Source organism: Dendrobates tinctorius, unplaced genomic scaffold (genome assembly GCF_039654945.1).
Source record: "Dendrobates tinctorius isolate UK_male_01 unplaced genomic scaffold, ASM3965494v1 ptg000312l, whole genome shotgun sequence".
Classification (NCBI taxonomy): Eukaryota; Metazoa; Chordata; class Amphibia; order Anura; family Dendrobatidae; genus Dendrobates; species Dendrobates tinctorius.
Window position 1 is genome coordinate 7,386,949 of NW_027361979.1, and position 20,552 is coordinate 7,407,500.

A 20,552-nucleotide genomic window follows, 5' to 3' on the forward strand; every position below is an offset into this window, starting at 1 on the left:
CCAAGAGACAGAGGTAGGACAGAGTTCAGACAGGTAACGGTGCAAGACAAGGTACAGTTCAGACAGGTAATGGTGCAAGACAAGGTACTGGAACAAAGACATTGAGAGCCAAATATACTGCCTCCTGGAGGGCAGACAGAACAGGAACGAGACAAGGCAAAGAACAATAGCACAGAGACCAGGATATACTGCCTCCTGGAGGGTGGACGGACAGGTACAAGGCAAGGTTAGGAACAAAACACAGAGACCAGGATATTCTGCCTCCTGGAGGGTGCATGGAGAGGTACAAGACAAGGCAAGGAACAAGGACACAGAGACCAGGATATTCTGCCTCCTGGAGGGCGGCAAGACTGGCACAGGACCAAAAATCAAGCCTCCAGAGAAGGCAAAACACAGGACAGAACCTGGCAACTCAGCAGCAAGACACTCACTGAGTTAAGGCTTTGCTCAGGCAGCTACCACCAGGTGGAGCTGCCCTAAATACTAGAGGCCTCTTGGTAATTGGCCAGGGACACATTAGACAGGTGCACCCTGATTCCATAAGAACCAGAGAGTTCTGGCATCGCTCCCCTATGCATACAGCCAGGAAGCATGCAGAGAGCAGGCAGGAAGCAAGAGGCACACAGCATAGAGCTGGCAGCAGACAGAATTCACTGTATGGCCTGGAGCAGTGAGTAAGTTGGTGTGGGGAATGGGAGGCCATTCAGTGATTATAATTAGCCTAATAAGGTCTGTTGTTACAATTGAAAGAAACATCAATAGTGTCAAATCCCTGCCTATGTGCAGCCACAATTCTGTTCCTAGGCCAACAGCACCTCTCACTGCTCTGCTTGTTTCCATTGGTACACTGTGCCGAGCATGGTATCCCGGGTCAATCAAGATGGCTATGGCATTACAGTGACTGGCAGGCAATCCTCGCATGTTTATCGTCTGTCTAATAAGCATCAAACATGTGGGGCAGGGACTCGAGCTTGATCATGTGCATTAAAAAAAAACTCGCTGAGTAATGAGCATCTCGAGCACACTGATGCTCAAGCGAATAACGAGCAATGATAAGCACACACGCTCATCACTAATCCTCATGCAAATTAGACAAAAATTTGATCCTGTTATAACTGCAAGGTTTAGCTAATATCTATTTATCATGTCTGGGCAACTTGAGTTCACACATGGTGTAGTCAGAGACAAATTTGGGTTTTCCTGCACATGGATAAAAAATTCAGTTTGGCGTCCCCTCCTATATTCAACTTAAGGGCTCATACTCACATGCGAGAAACTTGGACGAGTCTCGCACATCAATACCCAACACTGCTGCAGGCACTCGGATAGGAGCGTTTAGCTGCATGTATTTCTATGCAGCTGAATGCTCCGATCCAAGTGCCAGCGGCAGTGCCGGGTATTGATGTGCGAGACTCGTCCGAGTTTCTCACATGTGAGTGTGAGCCCTAAAAGGGGAAGTCTGGTCTTTTAATAAAAGTCTGTAGTCACTCTATGTGACTGCAGATTTCTACATACTTACACCATGCGCTCCACATGCAGTCAGGATTCTCCAGTGTTGATGACGAGAGTGGGCTTCTTGTTTCGGCAAGTATGTGATTTGTATATTGTGGGCTTCATGTTTCGGCAAGTATGTGATTTGTATATTTCTGACCACATTTTGATTAGACAAGCTCGGGATCATTCAATTCACTTGTATAAAGTGAGGCTCCGTACTTGTAGTTAGCACATGATCACACAGCTTCGGTCATTTGCCATCAACCCTAAAAAAATACTGGTAGTGTTCGGTGTGCATGTAGTAAAAATTCAGAAGTCTGTAGTCTCATACAATGACTGCAGACTTTAATCAAAACACTGAATAACGGCTTTAAGTGGTTTGAGGAGTCATGTGACCCCTCATTTATGATTTGCATACTTACATTCAGATGCCAGCAAGTGTCTCTTCCTGATTCTCTTAATATTCAATGAAAATCTATCGTCTCCTTCTTCACTGAGATAAGTGATAGGAAAATCTAGTTGGTCGTAAGAAAATCACAGATGAGTGATCATGTAATGATGACGGCTGGAACAGGCAAGCAGAATTGAATTCTGACAGTGATTATATTGCACTAGCTGAAGAGCCCAGAGTTGCCTGGGCATAGTAACTAACTACAGTTAGTTATAACAAATTATAATGATTATATCTATATACATAAAGCTGAGTGTACATCCCCGCCCACTCCGCATAGCCACATTCACTATAATATCCCACATAATCCCGTCAGCCAGAGCTACCGGACTACTACCCCTAATATCCCTCATGATCCCGTCAGCCAGAGCCACCGGACTACTACCCCTAATATCCCACATCATCCCATCAGCCAGGGCCCCCGGACTACTACCCCTAATATCCCACATAATCCCGTCAGCCAGAGCTACCGGACTACTACCCCTAAATATCCCACATCATCCCGTCAGCCAGAGCCACCGGACTACTACCCCTAATATCCCACATCATCCTGTCAAAGCTACCGGACTACTACCCCTAATATCCCACATCATCCCATCAGCCAGAGCCACCGGACAACTACCACTAATATCCCACATCATCACGTCACAGCCGCTGGACTACTACCCCTAATATATCCCACATCATCCCATCAGCCAGAGCCACCGGACTACAGCCCCTAATATCCCACATCGTCCCATCAGCCTGGGGTCAGAACCAGAACGCTGAGTGGAATGGTCGTAACTTCCATACCGAGGATCCCTTTAAGAGAGGCCTGGCATCAGAACCAGAGTGCTGAGTGGATTTGCCCTGACTTCCATACCAATGATCCCTTTAATAGAAAATTGTCTAATGTCAGCCCCCCCCGCCGTCAGGAAAACAATAAAGGGGGGCTACTCATGGCTGCATAGGCCCTTAAATGGCTTTATTTAACATTGAGCCTTTATGGGGTTAATAAATAAGGTCATGTGAAGTTCACTGGGCAGTTTTTAATATGGTCAGTAACAAGCTAGAACTGGTTTTTGCTGGTTCTTGGCGCCCTTTTTTGAACAAAGGTGATTGGTCAGTTATCTCTTGGTGGGCTCAGGTTGCTTCTATAAATAATCCCATTTGTTTACACTCTGGCACTTCATCACTGACTGAAGATAAGAAGATTTGAAGATTACCTCATGGAAGACTTGCTGCAGCAGATTATCGCCAGGGCTGGGGACAGGGATGATGAGGCTTGGCTGAGGAGCTGTCTGGCTATAGAACCTCCTTTGGCAGCTCCGGAGTCCGCCTCCCGCCCCCTTGAACCATGCCCCCAGGTTCAGCCTCCGTGTCAAGACATTAACTCCCCCTCACGTTCAAGCAGTGCTTCAAGGGTGAGGAGACCCCGGACAGTATTCACCCCTCCAGGGACACCGCAGAGATCCTCCTCAGCAAGTGCGCTCGTCTTCTGTCCGCCCTCCAACCAGGAAGTCCCGGAGCCCAGCACGAGACTTCAGCCGGGCACGTCAAATCTCGCCGCCGACGTCATATCTGACTGCCGCCGGAGTGAGCACATGCCGCAGCCGTAAAAGCGCTGCGGCAGTAGTCTCTACTGCCCCTCCACCGGTCCCGGTGTCGGTCTCTGATGGCAGAAGTTTCCAGTCGCCTGCAAACCTCCAGCCTCATCGGAGCAGGGATGCGGAGGAGGACCTGGATTCCACATCACAGCGGCTGCACTCCCCTGTTAATCTGGGTCTGAGGGCTGGCTGCTCACCGGACCAAGACCCACCGGAGGATTTTTCAGGAAGGGGTGAGAACCTCAATGTTCCCCTGTCTGTCTCCCAAAGGGTTAATCTTAAGTCTGTCATTAGGGATGTACTTGCAGAGGCATTGGGTTATTCTTTTAGTGTCCCTGCCCCCTCAGCCTCTACTAACATTGAAGTGGCTCAGCCTGCTCTCAGGGATAATTTAACCCCTCATAATCCGTTTAAAGAAGCTCTGACCTGTGAGCTGTCCCCTTTAGGCTTTCACTTATCTTCATCTACAAAACAGCTGATTTGGGAAAATAAGTATGTGGATTTGTTTTCTTTGCTTCCTGGCACAGAGCAGCTGGATAGAACTGATAAAGATAAGCCTGACTCTGATGACTCTAAGGGTACTGTTACACCTAGCGATGCACAAGCGATCCCGACCAGCAATATGACACGGTCAGGATCACTGGTGCATCGCTAGGTGGTCGCTAGTGAGCTGCCACACAGGCAGATCTCACCAGCGACATCGCTGGGGACGGGGATCGCTACTTACCTGTCAGACGCGGCGATCCTGCGTCCTCCCGCCCGGCTCCACGCGCCGCTCGTCGGCACCACAGGAAGCGCCGCAGGAAGTGACCGACGAGGAATGGTCCAGGAGCTTCTCGCGCGATCAGCGATAACCAGTGGGGGAGCCGGTCGGAGGTAAGTATCACATGCAGCGATATCACTAGCAATATTGCTGCAACGTCACAAAATCGGTGACTTTACAGCGATATTGCTAGCGATATCGCAGTGTGTAACGGGGGCTTTAGCGTTTTTTCCTCAAGATCTTTCAACAATTGGATTCAGGCTTTTGCAATCTACGCAGCTGTTCTCCGCAAGAGGTTCCCAAATCTCTGTAGCAGGCTATTTCAACATATAGACATAATTTTGGAGGCATACAGAAATTTTGGAGGCACTGCATGGCTCAGCTACAACGAAGCCTTCCGTCAAAAATTTGCCGTACACCCAGAGGTTCACTGGGGGCTGAAGGATGTGGGTTTGTGGATCAATCTCATGCTCCCTCAACGTCAGTTCCTTAATAAACAGTCTCCATTTCCAGTCCAAAAGAGGGGTTTCTGCTTTGCCTTTAATGACTCCACCTGTAAATGGAGCAATAGCTGTAGATTTAGACATGAGTGTTCCTTCTGTGGAAACGCTCACCCAGTGTCAAAATGTTTCAAGAAGCAGGCCTTTCAACAACCTCCTTCCAAGGATTTTGTACCAAAAGGCACAGACTCCAGTGAAGCTGGAAAACATGCTGTTTTGGCTAAACAGTTACACAAATCGGGAGATTAGTCAGCTTTTGTTTAATGGCTTCTCGTTTGGTTTTTTCGTTCCACGTTTCAAAGGCTATGGTTGTAAAGTATCCAAGAATTTGTTATCTCTATCTATCTTTCCTGAGGTAGCTAGGGATAAAATTTTTCAGGATGTCCTTCTGGGTAGGGTGGCAGGCCCATTTCCATCTCCACCATTTCCTAACTTTAGGGTTTCCCCACTGGGCGTTGTGCTAAAAAATGAGGTGGGGTCCTTTCGTTTAATTCACCACTTGTCTTACCCGAAAGGTTTTTCACTAAATGACGAGGTGGACAAGACACTTTGCTCTGTGAGTAACTCCTCTTTTGACTCAGCCATGGAGTTATTGCGAACATTTGGTAAAAACGCCCTGTTGGCTAAGTCCGACATTAAGTCTGCTTTCAAAATTCTTCCCGTTAACCCTGATGGATTTAATTCCTTGGGTTTTTTCTTTGAAAATGAATATTTTTTCGATAAATGTTTGCCTATGGGATTTTCCCAATCCTGTTTTTATTTTGAAAGCTTTTCAACTTTTTTGCAATGGTTGTTGGAGTCGAATTGCTTATGTGCCGGTGTGTTGCACTATCTGGATGATTTTCTTTTTGTTGGTCCAGCAGAATCTCAAGCATGCTCACGTACACTCCACACCTTTTTGGATATGTGTTCTCACTTTGGCGTTCCTATTGCTAACGATAAGACTGTTTTTCCTTCTCACTCCATTGAATTTTTGGGTATCACCTTGAATTCTGAGAATCTGGAATGTAGCCTTCCTGTTGAAAAAGTGCTCAAACTTTATGAAGCTCTTACCAGTATTTTATCAAAGGAGAAGGTCACTCTTAAAGATTTGCAATCAGCTTTGGGATCGGTTACCTTTGCCCTTCGAGTTATCCCTATTAGCAGAGTTTTCTCTAGGCGTCTTTATGACGCAACGAAGGGTCTCTCTTCCCCAAATTCTCACATCAGGGTCTCTTCTGACATAAGAGAAGATATAAAAATTTGGCTTTCATTCCTCTCAGATTTCAACAGCAGATCCTGTTTGCAATCTAGTTTCATTTTTGCTGAATCGTTGCCTCTTCTTCATGCAAGCGACAATGTCTCTGGATGCAAAATTATTTTTTTATGACACTGGACAATTGCACGTTGGCCTGGTTCCTGGTTGGACTGCAACGTTACCAAGAACGTAGTATTTTCTGAGCTTTTTTCAATTTATTTAGCTATCTATCTATGGGGTTCATTTTTTCAGAACCATAGATTAACCTTCCTGTCTTCTAGTCAAGGTGTAGTTTTTTCCATCAATACTTTATGCTCAAGAAATTTATGGGTTTCTAAGATTTTAAGACAGTTGGTCTTATTGTGCCTGAAGCATAATATTTGGATTAAGGCGAAACTTGGTACTATTAGGAAAGCTATGCTTGCTAAATTTCTGTGCCTTAGTCAATGGTCAAAATTTTACCAACAGGTTCCCAACGCAGACACGGATCCTACACCCTGCCCTCCAGCAGTTTGGGACACTGTAGCAATTTGATTCCGCATTTTATTGAGCAGTCTATATCAAAGAGAACATGGGCTGAATATTCAGCCGCATTGCTTCATTGGATTGAATTTTGTAATAGGCATAACCTTGATTTTATGCATTCAACCCCCACTGCAGGTCTGCAATTCGCAGCATCCTTGGTACATAACGGTCTATCCTGTTCAGCGGTGGCAAAATATTTAGCGGGGATATCATTTTTTTTTTTTAAAACTATGGGGCAACCCTCCCCTAACAGGATTTTTTCCTATTAAGCAATTTTTAAAAGGTTTTAGGAAAGGTAGTTTTCAGCCTGACTCCCGTCGGCCTATATCCCTTCCTCTTTTAAGGGAACTCTGCTTATCTTTAGACTCGGTATGCTTAAACTCATTTGAATCATCTCTTTTTCGTTCTGCATTTTCAATTGCCTTTTTTGGTGCTCTCCGTATTGGTGAATTGGTCTCGGCTAAGAAATTTGAACCTTCTGGTCCTCTCTTAACCGACATCAGCTTACAGGATTCATCTCTATTTGTTTTCATACAGAAGTCTAAAACTGATCAGCTGGGAAGGGGTTCTAGGTTAGAACTGAAAAGTTTTTTGGATCCCTCTATTTGCCCCGTAAGCACCACTAAGGCTTGGCTTTCTTTGAGGTCCTGTGCTCCAGGCCCCCTTTTTGTGCATAGGGACTCATCTCCTGCAACCATTTTTCAATTTAATTGCATCCTTAAAAAGTGTTTGCGTTTCCTTGGAAAAGGTCATTTGAATATAACATCTCATTCCTTCAGAATAGGAGCGGCTACAGAGGCGGCCAGGTCCAGGTTATGTAATTCCGACATCATGAAGTTGGGAAGATGGGAGTCTAGAAGATTTAAGCTTTATGTTAGACATGAATTATATGATTACTAATTTCTTATTTATTGTAGGTCCGTTGGTAGTTTGGATCATCGGTCACTCTTTTGTTTACTGGGCTCAGAAGAGAGCCGTCCAGCGGCCTTATACTGAAAATCTGTCTTTTAACCCTGCTAACATTCAACTCTTTTGGCATAGTGTTCGAGGGATGCGCTGGGGAAATTTCGTTTCTGAGTTTAAGAAATGTTATCGCAAGTTTCCTTACCCGGATCTGGTAATTTTCCATGTGTCTGGTAATGATCTCGGTAAGGTCAGGACCTTGGATTTGTTGGCTTTCTTAAGATCTGACGTCACAAGCTTGAAGCATTCTTTCCCACGGACTAGTTTTGTCTTTTCCGAGATCATCCCCAGACTGGTATGGTTTAACAATAAAATTTCTTTCTTGGATAAGATTCTTAAAAGGGTAAATAGGAGTATGTGTAAGTTTTTACCCCTGATAGGCGGATTCTCATTTAGGCATGAAGACTTGGAAGGTTTTGTCCCCGGGCTCTATAGGAGCGACCAAGTTCATTTATCCGATATTGGCTTGGATATTTTTAATTTAAATTTGCAGACAATGGTCGAGAAGTGGCTGTGTTGTTTTGGGGGGACATGACTCGTTGAGTCTTGGCTTGTGGGGAAATTGCCCATTAATTGGGTGGATTGGATATGGTGTTGGAAATATGATTAACCGTTTTGGCATTTATTGTATGGACTTATTTATTAATTTACTATGTAACCCAAACATAAACATCACGGCCACTTTTTATGCCAATTCTGTTAGTCTAGTGTATTTATTTGAATGAATGGGCTTTATGCGGCCATGTCAGCCCCCCCCCGCCATCACGAAAACAATAAAGGGGGGGACTCATGGCTGCATAGGCCCTTAATTGGCTTTATTTAACGTTGAGCCTTTATGGGGTTAATAAATAAGGTCATGTGAAGTTCACTGGGCAGTTTTTAATATGGTCAGTAACGAGCTAGAACTGGTTTTTGCTGGTTCTTGGCGCCCTTTTTTGAACAAAGGTGATTGGTCAGTTATCTCTTGGTGGGCTCAGGTTGCTTCTATAAATAATCCCATTTGTTTACTCTCTGGCACTTCGTCACTGACTGAAGATAAGAAGATCCCACCCGCCCTCCCTATTTCATAGCTGCTTTTTCTTTGTCGTGATGTTCTTTTTGTGGGGAAATCGCCCATTAATTGGGTGGATTGGATATGGTGTTGGAAATATGATTAACTGTTTTGGTATTTATTGTATGGACTTAGTTATTAATTTACTATGTAACCCAAAAATAAACATCACGGCCACTTTTTATGCCAATTCTGTTAGTCTAGTGAATTTATTTGAATGAATGGGCTTTATGCGGCCATGATGTATGAGGTCAATACTGAAATCACTACTAGGTCAAATATTAGGGAGATCACAGTGAGGGTATGGTATATACACCTCCGATTCCAACACATGGAGCTGCCAGCTCTGCAGTAAAAGAACCACTAGCTGCCACCACCACCAATCATTTATACAGGCCAATTAGACACCCAACAGGTAAGTGTATGGCTTTAGGTGTGCAGTTTACAGAGTAAGAGGAACAAAGCTATTAAATGGGTACTCCGGGGAGATTAAAAAATGTTGTACTGTCTCTGCCCTCAAACTATAAAAATTACATGCCCAGTGCACTTTGATTATGTTTGTAAGGCCACGCTCACACGTTCAGTATTTGGTCAGCATTTGACATCAATATTTGTAAGCCAAAACCAGAAGATGGTGAAAAATTCAAAAGTTGGGCAAGTATTTCTATGATACTTTTCCTCCTAATGTTCCATTCCTGATTTTGGCTTACAAATAATAATGTCAAATACTGACCAAATACTGAATGTATGAACGTGGCCTAACACTTGTAATTCTGTGTCACAGCAGCTGCACCTCACTGTTCCCCCCTCCCATCTGTGACATTACTTTCCGTTGTAACAGCCAGTCTGAGAAAAGGGAGTGTGGCCACGTCCCCTGTTTTATGCAGAGAAACAGCCATTATCAGGAGACTGGATTAAAGTAACAACACGGAGCTGTGCAGCGCCCACTATGGCCGGGGGGTACTCGGTACCAAACCAGTCAGTTTTTCAGGGGATGTCATGGCAGTGGTGAACCCATCCATGGCCCTGGGCACGCAATGGAAATAAAGATGATTTGGGGGAATATAATTTGTGACGCCAGCCGTGGTGTTTGGCAATGATAATATGGCCGACGCTGCAGTTCGGATCCACTGGGGCAGTTGGTGACGCAGCAGAGTTGGTACAGCTCTTCATAGGTAGAGCTAGGCCCCAGGGCAGTATTGGTGTTAAATGTGATGGTGGTGGTCATAGTGCAAGGCAGGTGAGACTGTAAATAAGTCGGAGGAAACAGTGAAGTGCAGTCTTCACACTTTTACTCACAGTTCTTCTAGTTACAATCCCCAGCTGGGCTGCTGTGTCCTCCGGGTCGGTGGTCCAGCCAGCTCTCAGGTAATATTGGGGTACACTGTGCCAGAACCCCCTTCTGATGTTCCTTCCCTGGCTGTCTCACTGTGCTGGCTCCCATCTCTCCTGCCCTGTGCCTTACACACAGTGTCCCAAGCCAGCAGCCTCAGATCCTGCTGGGCGACGTTCTCCTGGTCCCTTTCATGCTATCTGGCTACCTTTTCACACACATACAGATACTATAGCCTCCGGTTTGCTAGCTGAGTCCTCAGCCTCTCCACTAGTCTGGGGCCGGTCCCCTACTGCAACCTGGTCCCTCCACCCACTCCACTACAGTCAGCGTAGATTTGGGTGCCACAAGTGGATTCCCCACTTCTCGTGCACCTAGGACCCCTTCTTTCGCTTCTCACTCTGTCTAGTCTTGGAACGAGCTACTTACTGCTTCAGTCCCAGCACAAAATGACCTCACTGCTCTCCCAGTCACTCCCTTAAACTCCTCCGCTTCTCTACTTTCTCCACTCACACCTTCTACCTAGTCCGTCCCTGGCCTGGAGAGGTCTAGTGTGGCGCCCCTGAGGGTTCAGTCGCCACAGAGGCACTGCACCTCCTCCTGAGGCATGGTACCCCACCATTCAGGTAAGGTGGAGACACCTGACCACACTCCAACATCTGCATCCCACACAACATAGTAGTGTAGCAAAGCACCTTTGGTGGCTCCCCGATTGGAACATGGAGAGTGCTGGGAGGTGGGTGGAGCTTAGTTGCACAAGTGAGCGGGAGATTATTAGGACTTGGTCAGTCTGTAAGAGGAGATCCCCTGAGTGGGATGGATGGAGGGAGGTGCTGCAGCAGTCTCCTGCGACCTGGAGCTGCTGGCACTGGAAAGAGATATAGAAAGCCTGATTCTCCATAAGGAAGAAAGATTTGTACAGAATGTGAGGAGAAGAAGAGAACTAAGGACTAGGGTCAGATGGGAACCCTTCCTCAAGTTCTAAGCGCATGGCCGGGGTCCAGACCCCGAGGTTGTATGGATACTAATGGTCCTGCAGCAGACACCGAAGGAATAGAAGTAGTCTCCACTTTATTCCCACACAAGACTTGGGGGCACAACAGCAATGCGAGTAAGCCAGGACTTGGTAGTAACGAGTCCCCGAAGCAGGCTACAGCTGTCTGCCGTACAAGTAGAGTTCAAAAGAACATCTTAAAGGAGGAACTTGGGTTTAACACACAACCACAAGTACTTCATTACAAGCGCTAGAAAGGAGACGTTCAGAGAAGGCACATGTTGGCGGAGTGTTGGAACGGAGTACTTCATCTTGCCTGGAGGTTGGCTGAGCCCCTGACCTGGAGAACACAGCACCGAGGCGGGCACCTGTATGTGGGTCACCCTCACACCCAGGATTGTGGGGTACTCGGTACCGGGCCCGATGAACTTTAATGGGAGATGTCATGGCAGCTGGGACCCAGCCCGTGGCCCTGGGTGCCCATTGTAAAAGGAGAATGTTCAGTGTGCTTATGGTAGTGAAAGTTTATAAGTGATTCATGACGCCACCTGTGGTATTCAGCAATAGAGATGTAAGCCGACGCTGCAGACAGATCCTCTGGGACAGATGGTGTGGTGCAGCAGTGATGATATAGCCCTCCACAGTCAGGGCTGTAGTCCCATGGCAGTGTAGGTGAGGTGACACTTAGAAGGTGTAGTGTCAGGCGCGAGGGATGTAGCCGTGCTGGGCAGCTTTGTGGCGCAGGAATGAGTGGAGGACACCAGGGCATGTAGTTCCAAAGCTTTACTCACAGTCTGTTGTACAAACAGGTGCCTGTCTCCGTGCCATGTCCTTCGGGTTAGGGGCTCAGTCAACCTTCAGGCAAGATGGAATACTCCTTTCCAACACTCCGCCAACATGTGCCTTTCTGAACGTCTCCTCTTATAGCGCCTTTAGTGAAGTACTCACAGTACTGAGTTACACTGGAGTTCCTCCTGTCTGATGTTCTTATGAACTCTACTTGTACAGCAGACAGCTGTAGCCTGCTTCGGGGACTCCTTGCTACTAAGTCCCGGCTCACTATCCAGTTGCTGTTGTGCCCCCAAGTCTTGTGTGGGAATAAAGCGGTCACTACTTCTATTCCTACGTTGTCTGCTGCAGGACCATTAGTATCCATACAACCTCGGGGACCGGGCCCCGGCCTTGCGCTTAGAACTTCTAGGAAGGGTTCTCCTCTAACCCAAGTCCTCTGTTCTCTTTTACTCCTCACATTCCGCATTAATCTTTCTTTCTATGGAAAATCAGGCTTTCAGTCTATGTCGCTCTCTCTCTCTTCCTTTCCTGTGCCAGCAGACCCAGGTCACTGGGATCTGCTGCAGTACTTCCATCCATCTATCCCTCTCTCTGGGGATCTTCTTCTCTCTCCAACTGAACAACCACTCTGACTCTGTCAGACTCACTGTCTGACCGACTGACTGACTCCTAAACTCTTCCCGCTCTTTTTAATGTAACTAAGCTCCACCCACCACATAGCACATTTTGTGTTCCAAGCAGGGAGCCACCAATTGGTGCTTTGCTACACTCCAAGCAGGGAGCCGCCGAAGGTGCTTTGCTACACTACTTTGTGGTGTGGGGTGCAGGTGTTGGAGTGTGGTCAGGAGCCTCCACCTTACCTGGATGGTGGGGCACCACACCTCAGGAGGAGGTGCAGTACCTCTGTGGCGACTGAGCCTCAGGGGCGCCACATACCCCCCCGTTAAACACAGCACGTCTGCGGGCTGCAAGGAAACAAAGTTGACAATGCAGGAACATACAAATTTTTATATTGCATAATGAACATGTCTTATACTAAACTTCCCAATGTGGGAGGCACTGTTTCTTGAACGTTACAAACAATTTAACTGTCTATCTATATTTAAAGTTATGCTACCTAATTTAAAGTGCTATAGAAGCAAATTCACTATCAGCTTGAGTAACACATTTTCTAGCAACACATTTCTTTTCTGTTATCTTTCACATTTTCTACTCTCTTCTTTCCTTTTGTCTTAGGAGTGACAACCGTTATTGCCTGATTCGTCATCTGCATATTTTTATTCAATTCTCACATCTTTATTCAAACATTGTAAAACATTCACTGTATTTCTTTCTCAATTAAACCCTATGAAATCTGTCATTAATACTTTCACTTTCTAGTTTCTTGTTCAAAAATACTAAGCATTATCAATAAGTGCAAAGAGTAGACATGGGACCAGCCATCATGTCTGGAAATGTCCTTATAACGAGGTAGTCCTTGTTCCAAGGTTAGGTTCCTATGTAAAACCAAGAGAAAGCACCTAAAGAGGTGCAAACTATGTACATTAGCAGTTCAGGATCACTCAACGTCCATGATCTCCACAGTTCAAGTATAAAGGCTGCCAACCAAACTGGGCAGAAAACAGGAAAACACACACATGATAACCAAAAAAAATAGAAAACAAGAGCAAAGGGTGCAAATACCCTCCTGGGTAACAAAGTTAGTTTAAATCAACATTAGGGCTAGTTATCCCCTCCTGGGGTTCCGGAAGCTGGTTGCTTGGGCTGCTTCCAGGGGAGATGCTCTGGGTGTCCAGATGGGTTGAGGAATTGCTGATCCTCAGTAGAAATTCTGGAAACAGTTGCTGCCTGAGGTACAGCTGGGGTAGGCATATCGGCTGTTGCCGATGATGTCTCTGCCACCAGTAAGTCGGTAGGAGTGGCAGCTGGTACCAATTGATAAGACTCTTCATCCTCAGGGGGTACCACTGTTCTGGTCCTTGGTCTGGATAGTACAAATAGTTAGCACTCGACCTGAAGGTTTGAGTTCATGGTGCTAGTGAAAAGGAACGGATGGTACCCAAATTGTAAAGACAATATAGAGTCACTGCACATGCTGGTTATGCTTAGTGTGAATTAAATTTATTGCTTGACGGTGAAGAAGCGACATCTGACGTTTCGGCCACACCGGCCTTTATCACAAAAGTCGCAAAGTCGCCAGTAGTCGTGATTCCTCGTGAGAGATGGACTGGTAAATATGCCAGGGAGTTATTGGTGTTACAGTGGGGGAAGTAGGCACAGCCGTGCCACAGCAGTGAGTCTAACATCTAGGGATGCCGTGGCCTGTTGGCGTTGTTAGGAGGCTACACGGGAGTTTTGCAGCTGTGTCCAAGAGAACCCATGACGCGTTTCAATGTCCCAAAGCGGCCTTGACTCTCTCAAGCCCTGAAGGTGTCGTATGGTGCATGCCTGTTCCAACTGCACCCTCCTCAGCAGGGATTTCTTCCATCTCCCCATCTCCGTCAGCCTAGTGCCCCCGGATGACTCGTCCAACACCCCCATTTCAAGCTCCAGCAGGCCAGCCTCCGACAATGAGAATTCGGGGGGGTAGCCCGTTAGGAGGGCCAGCATCTACACCCGGTGCCTCCCGGTGGTGCAGTCTCAGCTCCGGTGCCAGTATGGTGTGGGTCCTGGTGGCAGCGGGGGTCGTGGTTGCTGTCCAGGTGGATATCGGAGGTGGTGTTAATGGAGAGATTGCAGGGGATGCTGCCGGTGGCATTGCAGCGGTCGCAGGCTCTATAGGGTTTGCCTGGGGGAGATCCGCTGCAGCGATGGCGGGTACCGGTAACTGGGGTACCGCGGGCGTAGGCCCCTCCTGGGTGCGCTGCAGATTCAAGGTCCATAAGGCTTCCTGCCTCAGCTGTAAACCATGCATCAGCTGGGCAATCTCATCCTCCAGCTGCTGGCGGTTCATCCTGGAAGCTGGGTCGGAGCCTTCAGCCATTGCGCCGGGGAGATTCAGTTCAACCTCCTCGCACTCCACAGGCCTCCTCCCTTCTCCTTCCAATATGGCGTTCTGGTGTTCTTCTTCCTGCCTGGGCTCTTTTCCCGCAACTGGCTTCCGCTCCTCCTTCTGGGGGCAGCGTCTTCTTCCAACTCCTCCATACCAAGCCAGTATACGAACCCCTCGGGGGGTGGGCCATGTCGCTGTCACATAGAAGTTCAGACAGGGGAGGCCCAGGACAGTTTGCGGTCTTTTCTTAGGACACCCATGTTATCACGCCCTTCTTCACCGCGCCGGCGGCCATTTTAGCATTCATTTCACAGTCTATCAAATTAGGTCTTCTGCACATTTCCAAAAGTTTTAAGTCCAACAGATCTCAGGCAAACAGAACCCGATGGCATCGGGTCTCTTCATCCTGTTTGTGATGCCAAAATGGGTCGCCCTCACACCCAGGGCTGTGGGGTGCTCGGTACCGGGCCCGATGAGCTTTAATGGGAGATGTCACGGCAGCTGGGACCCGGCCCATGGCCCTGGGCACCCATTGTACGAGGAGATTGTTCGGTGTGCTTATGGTAGTGAAAGTTTATAAGTGATTCGTGACGCCACCTGTGGTATTCGGCACTAGAGATGTAAGCCGACGCTGCAGACAGATCCTCTGGGACAGATGGTGTGGTGCAGCAGTGATGTTATAGCCCTCCACATGTAGGGCTGTAGTCCCAGGGCAGTGTAGGTGAGGTGACACATAGATGGTGTAGTGTCTTGTGCGAGGGATGTAGCCGTGCTGGGCAGGTTTGTGGCGCAGGAATGAGTGGAGGACACCAGGGCATGTAGTTCCAAAGCTTTACTCACAGTCTGTTGTACAAACAGGTGCCTGCCTCCATGCCGTGTCCTCCGGGTTAGGGGCTCAGTCAACCTCCAGGCAAGATGGAATACTCCTTTCCAACACTCCGCCAACATGTGCCTTTCTGAACGTTTCCTCTTGTAGCGCCTTTAGTGAAGTACTCACAGTACTGAGTTACACTGGAGGTCCTCCTGTCCGATGTTCTTATGAACTCTACTTGTACAGCAGACAGCTGTAGCCTGCTTCGGGGACTCCTTGCTACTAAGTCCCAGCTCACTATCCAGTTGCTGTTGTGCCCCATAGTCTGGTGTGGGAATAAAGCGGTCACTACTTCTATTCCTCCGGTGTCTGCTGCAGGACCATTAGTATCCATATAACCTCGGGGACCGAGCCCCGGCCTTGCGCTTAGAACTTCTAAGAAGGGTTCTCCTCTAACCCAAGTCCTCTGTTCTATTTTACTCCTCACGTTCCGTACTAATCTTTCTTTCTATGGAAAATCAGGCTTTCAGTCTATGTCGCTCTCTCTCTCTCTTCCTTTCCTGTGCCAGCAGACCCAGGTTACTGCAGCCCTTTCATCCATCTATCCCTCTCTCTGGGGATTTTCTTCTCTCAACTGAACAACAACTCTGACTCCGTCAGACTCACTGTCTGACCGACCGACTCCTAAACTCTTCCCGCTCTTTTTAATGTAACTAAGCTCCACCTACCACATAGCATGTTTCGTGTTCCAAGCAGGGAGCCACCAATGGGTGCTTTGCTACATTCCAAGCAGGGAGCCGCCGAAGGTGCTTTGCTACACTACTTTGTGGTGTGGGGTGCAGGTGTTGGAGTGTGGTCAGGAGCCTCCACCTTACCTGGATGGTGGGGCACCACACCTCAGGAGGAGGTGCTGTACCTCTGTGGTGACTGAGCCTCAGGGACGCCATGTATGCATAACAGACTGAGTAAAGCTTTGGAACTACATGCCCTGGTGTCCTCCGCTTATTCCTGCGCCAACCCACTCAGCACTGCTACATCTCTGTGCTTAACACTACACCGTTCTCCTCTCCTCCCTGCCTCTCCATCTACACTGCCCTGGGACTACATCCCTACCTGTGGAGGGCCACAACATCATTGCTGCACCACACCATCTGTCCCAGAGGATCTGTCTGCAGTGTCGGCTTAATATCTTTTTTTTTTTTTTAATTCATTTATTGAACCATAAACCATAAACAGGTGCACAATACACATATTGGTACATGACATTAAGCATAATACAAAATATGCATGTTTCCTATGACATTAAAAAGTAAAGTAAAATGTACACACCAGTTATATGCAAATAAAATAAAGCATAATGCCTATTAAATCACAATGACCTTGTGTTGTTATTCCGGCGATGAAATCTACCTAACTTCTAAACCATGACTATTCCTACAAGAACAAAAACTAAAACTACTTCACAGCCTACTTTCACCTAATTAGCTATTTATTATGTGACATCTCCACTCTACAGAGTGAGGTGAGAGGAATTCCACCTCTCCCAAATCTTCTCGAATTTACCTGGGCATCCTCTGTTCTGATACAATGTACGTTCATATGGGATAACTGAATTCACTAAATTGACCCAGGATCCAAGAGAAGGAGATGAACCCCCCATCCATCTCAACGCTAAAACCTTCCTTGCCATAAATAGTGTCTCCCTTAGGAAAATTCCAACATATTGACCCCATGTCTCCTCGTCCCATACTCCAAATAAACAAACCAGCGGCTCAAGGGGAACAGGAGCTTGTACCAGAGATGTCAATAGTGATGTAACCTCCCTCCAATATTGTACAACGATAGGACAACTCCAAATCATATGGATAAAATCTGCATCTACGGAATGACAACTCAAACATTCTGATGATTGGTATTGGCCCATCTTAAAGAGTCGAGTTGGAGTCAAATATGATTGGTTCATAATATATAATTGTATCATCCTGTTGATAACAGAGGCTTAAAATCTTCATTGCCGAACACCACAGGTGGCGTCACGAATCATTCACTTATAAACTTTAATCATCAGCCACACTATTTCTTTTACATGGATGCCCAGGGCCACAGACCGGGTCACTGCCACTGTGACATCTCCCATTGAAATCAATGGGCCCGGTTCCGAGTACCCCACGGCCCTTGCGGGCGACCCACTAGTGTTGGGTGCTAGTGTGTGGGTACTGGGTAGTGTCCCCTCCTTACCTAAGAGCGGAGTACCACACTTTTGGCTGAGGTGCAGTACCTCTGTGGTGACTGGATCCTCAGGGGTGCCACAGCTGCACATTACTCTAAAGTCCCAGATGGAGGGGTGAGCAGTGAAAAGCAGCTCCTGTCATGCCAGCCACCTGATAATGTCTCTGTGGCGCCCCCAGGAGTATGGTCACCACAGTGGCATTGCCTTCCTCCAGAGAGGGTGATGTCATGCTTGGAAGCAAGGAAGGGTCTCTCTAACAGTTAATCATTTACATGCAACACGTTCCCACTCCAGGCCAGCAAAGGGAGCTCTGAACCAGGATTGGGGGAGGAGCGCGCTCTGAGGGCCGGGAAGGGAAATAGTCAGTTAGTGTGAGGAGGGCAACGAGTGTAGACATGTGGGGAGAAGCTGGAGGTTGAGCTGTGGATAGAGAGCTCCCTCCCAGTGAGAGCGCATGATCTGGAGCCTGGTCTCCATGGTTGTATGGATACTGAAGGTCCTGCAACAGAAACCAGAGGAATAGGAAGCAGTAAATGCTCTATTCCCAACTAAGACTCGGAGGCACAACAGCGACGGGTGAGCCAAGAGAGATAGAGGGCTACAGCTGTCTGCCATATAAGGTAGTTCTAAGAGAAGATAAGGAGGAATTTCAGTGTAATATAGTACTGGATATGCCTCAAGCCAGCGCTAGGAAGGAGACTACACAACCCATCTGATAGAGAGATTCCCGAGTTGCTTCCAGGCTAGCCTGCTCCTGTGCCATCTGTAACCAGGACCCTGGACTGCGTTTGCCAAGTAAAGGTAAAGAAACTGCACCCTGTTGTGTCCTTGCCTCCTTCCTGCAACATCCTCAGCACTGCTACATCTCTGTGCCAAACACTGCACCCTCTTCCAAAACATTCCGCTACACTGCCCTGGGACCAACAGCCCTACCTGTGGAGGGCTGCAACATCATTGCTGCACTACAACATCTGTCCCAGAGGATCTGCTTACAGCGTCGGCTTAACACCTCCCTTGCCGAACACCACAGTTGGCGTCAGGAATCACTTATAAACTTTATTCCCAACTCAACCCCTTTTACATGGGCGCTCAGGGCCACGGACCGGGTCACCGCTGCTGTGACAATCCCCTCTGAGAGACCGGCCCGGTACCGAGTACCCCACAGCCCTGGGAAGGCGACCCATCTCCTTGTCTGCAGCCCCTGATAATGTCTCCTTCTAGCAAGGAGCGGGAGCAGGCCCATGCCCGCCAGACCCACTCACCTCAGACAGCAGACAGGGAGACATTATCAGGAGGCTGGTGTGACAGCAGCTCTTCCTCACTGCTCACCCCACCATCTGGAATTTTACAGCAGTGTGCAGCTCCATGCTGTTACTATCAGCTAGTGTCCTGATAATAGCTGTTTTAGAAGGCCAGATTTCCACTTAAAAATCGTTAGGCCTAATATTGGGATGCAGCCACAAGGCCCAATTAGCAAGCCAAAATGTTTGTGACAAAACTGTGTTTCAAATCAGGCCAGATTTCCACTTTACAAAAAAAAGCCCTGGAGATCGCTATGTGCCAACAGCTGTCAGTCACCTGTCACTAAATGAACAATTACTATTTATTTTCTTCGATAGTGTGCCTGAGCAATACTGTTAGACCTAACTATTTTTAAGTAGAAATCTTGCCTTCTGATTTGTCACTAAAACACACTTTTAGCACAAATAATTTGGATTAGCTTATTGGGCCTCCTCGCTGCACCCCAATATAAGGCCTAGCCATTTTTAACTAAGGTAAAAGTCGAATTTCTAAGCTGCGCGCAGCGCTTAGAAACCCGATGTGTACCTTAGTTACCAGCGTGCTGGTGCAGGGAGCTGGTAACCAAGGTACACATCGGGTTTGTAAGTGCCGCTCGCCGCTTAGAAACCTGATGTGTACCTTGGCTACCAGCTCCCTGCACCAGCACGCTGGTAACTAAGGTACACAGTGGGTAACTAAGTCGACATGCGTCGCTTGTTACCCTCCTGTCGCTGGTGCTGATCGCTGGTGAAGCTGCCTGTTTGGCAGCTCACCAGCGATCATGTAGCGACACACCAGCGATCCTGACAAGGTCATATTGTTGTCAGGATCGCTGGTGCATCGCTTTGTGTGATGGGGCCCTTAGGTTTTGAAACAGCAGGTTACAAAAGGGCAAGGCTACATACAACAGGAGTGGGAAAATCCCCCTTGGTGGAAGGGGAAATAGGCTTAGTGTTAACGTGTACATGGGTTAGGTGTTAATGTTAATGAAAAAAATAGAAAACTTGGCACTCAACTTTGAATATCTTTTCAAATGCTTTTTATTATAGCAGTCTACCAAAACGTTTCGGTCTCATATAGACCTTCATCAGTCTGCAGTAGAATACAAGACATAATATAAATAATATATACAAAAAATTATATACAACACAAGTCCTCATATGAACAGAAAGCAATTACAGTATACAGTACATTGGTATCATATATAATACATGATAATGTGGTAAACACCACTAGCATGATTAGGTAAGGGAGTGAAAGAGGGGAGGAGGAATGGGATACCTACCCGACTGCTTGAGACAGAAGGAAATTGGAAGATTATGCAGAATTAGGATAATAGGTTCCTAAATGAAAAAAGATTGTGTTACCCCCATATATAGTGGTAAACGGAGTAAACAAAAATGAACAGAAATTAGTAAATTGTAGCTACCTGTGAAACCACAAAGTAAATTTAAGTTGGTTCAAGGGTCTCATATACGAGCACCAGTGACTGGGGCAAAAAGTGACAACAATGAGTGATGGCGTAAAAAATTGTGAATAATAAACATGA

General features: G+C 47.2%; 1 protein-coding gene across 2 annotated transcripts in view; it reads right to left on the minus strand.

Annotated features, from left to right (window-relative positions):
* The window catches only part of ELF3 (E74 like ETS transcription factor 3), a 136,204-nt gene extending 115,884 nt beyond the window's left edge, over nucleotides 1–20,320 (minus strand). The window contains exon 1 of one of the 2 annotated variants that reach the window (XM_073561066.1): nucleotides 20,289–20,320. The gene's annotated coding sequence lies outside the window, so the exon portion shown is untranslated. The remainder of the gene's footprint in view (nucleotides 1–20,288) is intronic. The other variant, XM_073561068.1, reaches the window with a different exon arrangement.
* Nucleotides 20,321–20,552: the final 232 nt, after the last annotated feature.